We start from the raw sequence: 7,437 nt of genomic DNA, 5'->3' as shown, positions 1-7,437 counted from the left end.
AAACATACCTAGATAATTACTATCGTTAATTGTTATAAGCTGAAAGGCAGAAAACTTTTGACGTTAGTATGTAACACAGCCCGTCCCTGGACATAAATGTAACAAGGATCTGTGTTCTATAAGTGTAAAAAGCACTCAGTGATCAAAAATATTTTCACTTCATCCCTGAAGATACAGGTTGTAGGGACATGTACAAATTCCCAAAGTAATACAAGAGTTAAGTCCCAGAGCTGAGACAAAACATCTCAAGCAAGGCTTTTTCCATTGCATAACTCGTAAATTATCAAGTAAAATAATAGGGGGAGGGGGAGGTCTCTTGCGGCCCAGCAAATTAAGGATCCAATGTTGTCACTGCAACGGCTTATGTCGCTGCTATGGACAAGTTTCTATCCCTGGCTGGAATTTCCACATTCGAGAGCCACCAAAAAAAAAAAAAAAACTAAATACCAGGGGGGTTGGCGGGGGGGGGGGCAGTCTGGAGGCAGGCTGGAGGTTTTACTATTAAGAGTTAAGTATATAAAGTGCTTTGAGATACATAAATGAGCACTGATTTTGGAAGCTCACAGACACCAAGTCTGAGTCTCAGATTTGCTTCAAATTGACTAATTTGTAATTTTCTAAGCTTCAGGTTTCTCGAGTAAAACATAAGTGATAATATTACTTATCTGTACAGAATTATTCTAAGGAATAAGTGAAAACTAAATATCTATCCTTTAAATGTCAGTGCTCAGTCTACAGGCCAGATGGCTCTCTGGAGCTCCAGACTGTAATATTCATCACCCAACTGGAACAACTACTCCTGAATGTTCCACTGACTCCTGTATATCAGTACGTTCAAATTGGAACTCATCAGCTTCTTCTTCACATGCCCATTCCCTCCTACACCACATTTGCTCTTATGTTCTGCATCTCAGTGAAGACATCACTATCCACCAAACTGATGGCTTCCTGCACTCACTCTTTTCTTCTTTTACCCTTAAATGTTAAAACCAAATATTATCCACCTCTAGTCCACCTCCTGAAGAGCTCTTACATTGGTCTACTTTTCATCTCCCAGTAGTTTAGACCATTATCTTCTGAATTACTTTTTTTTTTCTTTTTAAGGCCGCATATGGAAATTCCCAGGTTGAACTGGAATTGGGTTGAATTGGAGTTGCAGCTGCCAGCCTGCGCCATAGCCACAGCAACACTAGAGCTGAGCCTTATCTGTGACCTATGCCTCAGCTTGCAGCAACGCTGGATTCTTAACCCACTGTGAGGCCAGGGTTTGAACCCACATTTTCATGGATACTAGTTGGATTCCTAACCAACTAAGCCACAACAGGAACTCCTGAATTACTTTTATTAACAGGTATTCTTGCTGCCAGTCTGGCTTCCTACCAGTGCATTTTCTACAAAACTTCAAATGACTGTTTTGTACACTCAATAAACTTTTTCTTTCTTTTTTGGCCACCCTGAGCATATGGAGTAGGGACCAGAGATCAGATCTGAGCAACAGTTGTGACCTACACCACAGCTGTGGCAACACCAGATCTTTCCACCCATTGTGGTGGGCCGGGGATCTAACCTTCATCCTAGTACTGCAGAAACGCCCCCAATCCCATTGCACCACAGTGGGAACTCCTCAATAAACATTTTACCTGTCTGGAGTTTCTGTCATGGCTCAGCGGTTAGTGAACCCACCTAGCATCCATTAGGACCCAGAGTCTGATCCCTGGCCTCGCTCAGTGGGTTAAGGATCCAGCATTGCTGTGAGCTGTGGTGTAGATTGCAGACGCAGCTCGGATCTGACGTTGCTGTGGCTGTGGAGTAGGGCGGTGGCTACAGCTCCAATTAAACCCCTAGCCTGGGAACCTCCATATTGCAAGGGTGTGGCCCTAAAAAGACAAAAAAGACCAAAACAAACAAAACATTTTACTTGTCTGTTGATTTGCCAAGTGCTATTCTAGACTGAGACTTCAGCATTTAAAAAAAAAAAAAACTTTCTGGAATTACCATTGTGGCACAGCAGAAACAAATCCGACTAGTATCCATGAGGACTTGGGTTCGATCCCTGGCCTTGCTCTGTGGGTGGGGGATCCAGTGTTGCCTTGAGCTGAGGTGTAGGTCGAAGATGAGGCTCAAATCCCTCATTGCAATGGCTGTGGTATAGGCTGGCAGCTACAGCTCTGATTTGACCTCTAGCTTGGGAACTTCCATATGACATGAGTGTGGCCCTAAAAAGACAAAAAAAAGGGGGGGTGGAGAAAGAAACCCTGCTACACTGTTGGTGGGAGTGTAAATTGGTGCAGCCACTGTGGAGAACAGTATAGTGATTCCTCAAAAAGTAAAAATAGGGAGTTCCCTTCCTGGCTCAGATGTTAACGAATCTGACTAGGATCCATGGGGATGCGGGTTTGATCCCTGGCCTCACTCAGTGGGTTAAGGATCCAGCATTGCTGTGAGCTGTGTTGTAGGTTGCATACGCAGCTCAGATGCCACGTTGCTGTGGCTGTTGTGTAGGCCGACAGCTGTAGCTCTGATTCAACCCCTAGCCTGGGAATGTCCCTGTGCCTCAGGTGTGGCCCTAAAAAGCAAAAAATAAATAAGTAAAAATAAAAACTTTCTGCCCTTGTATAGGGAAAGACAGTAAATATATAGTAATGTCAGATGATAAGTGTTATGGAAACAAAGGAGAATGTTAGCTGGTGAAGCAAGGTTGCTATTTTTCTCAACAAGAGTGGTCAGGAAAGGCCTTCCTGAGACGTCATCCTTTGAGTAAAGGTCTGAAGGTGAGGGGCTGAGCCCTGAAGCCATTAGGGGAAGGATATCCCAGAGAGATGAACACCAGGTACAAAGGCTTTGACACAAGAGTGTGCCTTGTGTGTTCTAGGAACAAGAAGACCTTATGGCTGGAGCAGAGAGAATGGAGAGAACAGAAGATGAAGTCAGAGAACTCAAGTGGACCCGATTATGTAGGGTTTGCAAGGCCACTATAAGGACTATGAGTATTTTGTGTGAGATGGAAGCCATTGGATGGTTTTAAAGCATTGACAGGATTATTCAGAAGACAAACTGAAGGGGAAAAGCAGAGACACTGGTAAGGAAACTACTGTGATAATTATAGGAGATGCTCAGATATATATATATCTGTTTGTGAATAGCAAAGTGATTGGCACATGGTTAATAATGGGATGCACTACTATAAGCCAGAAAACAGTCTATATATTAAAATCACCTAAGAGTTCCCATCGTAGCTCAGTGGTTAACGAATCCGACTAGGAACCATGAGGTTCGATCCCTGCCCTTGCTCAGTGGGTTAAGGAACCGGTGTTGCCGTGAGCTGTGGTGTAGGTTGCAGATGCGGCTCAGATTCTGCGTTGCTGTGGCTCTGGCCTAGGCCAGTGGCTACAGCTCCAATTAGACCCCTAGCCTGGGAACCTCCACATGCCATGGGAGCGGCCCTGGAAATGGCAAAAAAGACCAATAAATAAATTAATTAATTAATTAAATAAAATCACCTAATCCTCGGAACAATTCTGTGAGATACTATTATTATTATTCCCATCCTGCAGATTAGGAATTGAGGTCCAAAGAGATTAATAATTTATCAAATGTCACATACAATAACTAGTCAGTTTTTCTCCAGAGCCCACACTTTTAATCATTATGCAGTACCATCTCATAGAAGGAGCTCAATAAATAAACCACCATGACACACAGTGCTGACCTCTAAAGATCTAGCTAGAAGAACAGCCAGATGAAAACTAATATATCTATTTTTTATATCTAAATTTATGGCTGCACCCATGGCATATGGAAGTTCCTGGGTCTGGGAATGAATCTGAGCCACTGCTGGGACCTATGTTGGATCCTTTAATCCACTGCCTCAGGCTGGAGATTGAACCCACACCTCTGCTGTGACTGGAGCTGTTGCATGCAGTCAGATACTTAACCTACTGCACCACAGCAGGGACTCCTAAAATAGAGATTTTTGATAAATCCTTAGACAGGCACACCTGAGAAACACAAAGACATGGGACTAGGAAACTTGAGATGGGAGATTTCTGGCCACCACTTGGGGAGTAGTCCCTGTGGAAGGTGTCCAATGAGTGGCAGAGAGGACAGATCACCATACCACGGTGACTTGAGATCTATCAGATGAGAGCAATTGGAAGAAACAGAAAAGCTTAAGGTGTGTTATGAAAAGGGAATTAACTCATTTGGTCAGAGCATGGCTAATGTCTACCAATTATGTTTATGCCAGTAAAAATACCATACTAAGAGCAGTAATTCCTTTGTCTTTTATATCAGGGAGTCAACTTAACAAAAAATTCATTAATAAGGCTAGGGTGACTGTATCTTTACAAATTTTTTTTTTTTAAGGGCCACACCCTCAGCATATGGAAGTTCCCAGGCTAGGGGTCCAATCAGAGCTGCAGCTGCCGACTTACACCACAGCCACAGCAATGCCAGATTGGAGACGCATCTAGCAACACCGGATCCTTGAGCCAGGCCAGGGAATCAAACCCACATCCTCCTGGATACTAGTCGGGTTGTTACAGCTGAGCCACGCCAGATGCAAGCTGCATCTTCGACCTACACCGCAGCTCACAGCAACACCAGATCCTTAACCCACTGAGCTAGGCCAAAGGTTGAATCTGCATCCTCGTGGATACTAATTGGATTTTTAAGCCAAGGTGTCACGATGGGAACTCCTTTTTTTGTCTTTATTTTAATTTTTTAAGGGATATATAGTATTGTTCAAAGTGTCAGAAAATGCAAATGGATAAAAGAACAAAATAAGAGGTATAATGATTGAGAATGAGATGGAAAAAATTATTTATAGATGGTATAACTGTCTTCCTGAAAAAGCAAAGTAAAACAACTGAACACAGAAAAAGTTTAAAAAGTCAGTAAATGGGAGTTCCCCTTATGGTTCAGTGAGTTAATAACCTGACATAGTGTCCATGAGGATATGGGCTCAATCCCTTGCCTCACTCAGTGGGTTAAGGATCTGGTGTTGCCACAAGCTGTGGTATAGCTCATAGATGTGGCTCAGATTTGACTCCTAGCCTGGGAACTTCCATATGCTGCAGGTGCAGCTGCAAAAAGAAAAAAAAGTAAGCCAATCACAACCACGCAAAAATCAACTTTTTTTAATTGGAGGAAAAACATAATGGAGAAAAAGTTCCCTTTGGTAATAGTAATAGCAGTAATATCAATAAAAATTAAGCATAAACTCATTTTTTAATGAACCAGATATAAGAAGTCTTCGTTGGTTCAGATTATAGGCCCTAAACAGCATTCTCTATTAACATGAAATAAGGTTCCTTGTTCTGGGGCAGGATGAGTTTGGATATCTTGTCACAGCAGAAATCAAGGAAATCATCAAAGGTTATGAGGGTCAGATAAAAGGGACTGAGAAAATGCCAACATAAAAAGAGTTTAACCCTTGCTGGCCAAAGATGGGAAAATTTAAACATTGATAAAATAACTGCACTAAAGTATGTCAAATATGTTAAAATTCATGAATTTATAATGAATCAACAGTTACAAAAGAGAAATTCATTGGCCACCTTGGAGGAAGCTAGGAAGTCAATCATAATTCTGAAAACTAGAAAAAAAATTAAAAACAACAATTAAAAAAAAAAGGGGGGGGGAGTTCCCGTTGTGGTGCAGTGGTTAACGAATCCGACTAGGGACCATGAGGTTGCGGGTTCGGTCCCTGCCCTTGCTCAGTGGGTTAACGATCCGGTGTTGCCGTGAGCTGCCGTGAGCTGTGGTGTAGGTTGCAGACGCGGCTCGGATCCCGCGTTGCTGTGTCTCTGGTGTAGGCCAGGGGGTAAAGCTCCAATTTGACCCCTAGCCTGAGAACCTCCATATGCCGCGGGAGAGGCCCAAAGAAATAGCAAAAAGACAAAAAAAAAAAAAAAAAGGGAGATCCTGTTGTGGTGCAACAGAAACAAATCCGACTAGGAACAGTGAGGTTGCGGGTTTGATCCCTGGCCTCGCTCAGTGGGTTAAGGATCCAGTGTTGCCATGAGCTGTAGTGTAGGTCCCAGACTCAGCTTAGATTCCATGTTGCTATGGCTGTGGTGTAGGCCAGTGCTGTAGCTCCAACTTGCCCCCTAGCTTGGGAGCTTCCATATGCCATGGGTGTGGCACTAAAAAAAAAAAAAAAAAAAAGTGGCAGAATCTATGGAACAAATTATTTATTTGTAGCCAAAAAATAAATTGCAAGGAAAGAATTCCCCGTCTGTGGGGAAATTTTCCAATACATTAAAAAACAATAAAAACTACTTACGCACTTACCTTTTGACTCAGCCATCCCACTCCTAGGACTCAACACTGGAGACAATCCTTCCAACAGTATATAAATACACAAATAACAAGGTTTCTCACTGCAGCATTGTTTGTAAAATTGTGGAAAAAGACCTATGTGTCCATATGTAAGAAATAAGAAAATGGTTGAACTATTTTATACTACACAATGGATTATGATGCAGTTGTAAAACAAAACAGATTTCTATGAACTGATGTGATTTCCAGAATATACTTTAAGAAAAAAAGAGCGAAGCTGAAAGAAATACCTATAGGATGGCACCCATCATGTTAATATCCTGGTTTTGATGTAAAATATTAGCACCAGTGGAAAGTGAGTGGAGAATGTACACTAACTTTCTGTACTATTTTTACAACATTTATGTAACTCTGAAATTATTTCAAAATAAAAATAAAAAATCTTTTCAAAAAATGCAAGTGACCAATAAATTTAACATATTAATCCTCACCCAGTTAAGATGCAAATAGGGAGTTCCTGTTGTGGCGCAATGGAAACAAATCCAACTAGTATTCATGAAGATACAGGTTCGATCCCTGGCCTCGGTCAGAGTGGGGAGGGATCCCACATTGCTGTGGCTGTGGTATAGGCTGGCAGCGGAAGCTCCTATTTCACCCCTAGCCTGGGAACTTACATATGGCTTGGGTCGGCCCTAAAAAGAAAAAAAGATACAAATAAAAATATTAGGAGTTCCCTGGTGGATCGGCAGGTTAAGGATCTGGCATTGTCACTGCTGTGGTTCAGGCCACTGCTATGGTGCATGTTCAATACCTAGCCCGGGAATGTGATGCAGGTGAGCCTAAACAAATAAATAATGTATTAGCTTCCACTAGCAAAGTGACAAAAGGAAGCCAACATCTAGTGCTAGTGTTCTGGGGAAACAGGTTGTCTCCTAGGCTGGGAATGTAAACTGGTACTGCTTCGGAGAGCAACTTGCACCAAAATTTGAAATACATTGACTTTTAGAATTCTCTTGTGCCACAGCAGGTTGGGGATCCAGTGTTGTCACGGCAGCAGCTCGGATTGCTGCTGTGGCAGGGGTTCAATCCCTGGCCCAGGAACTTCCACATGCTATGGGTGAAGCCAAACAAACAAACAAACAAACAAACAAAAAC

This window comes from Phacochoerus africanus, chromosome 15 (assembly GCF_016906955.1).
Source record: "Phacochoerus africanus isolate WHEZ1 chromosome 15, ROS_Pafr_v1, whole genome shotgun sequence".
In the NCBI taxonomy this organism is placed as follows: Eukaryota; Metazoa; Chordata; class Mammalia; order Artiodactyla; family Suidae; genus Phacochoerus; species Phacochoerus africanus.
The sequence above is the reverse complement of the archived record's forward strand: the minus strand, read 5'-3'. Positions refer to the sequence as shown.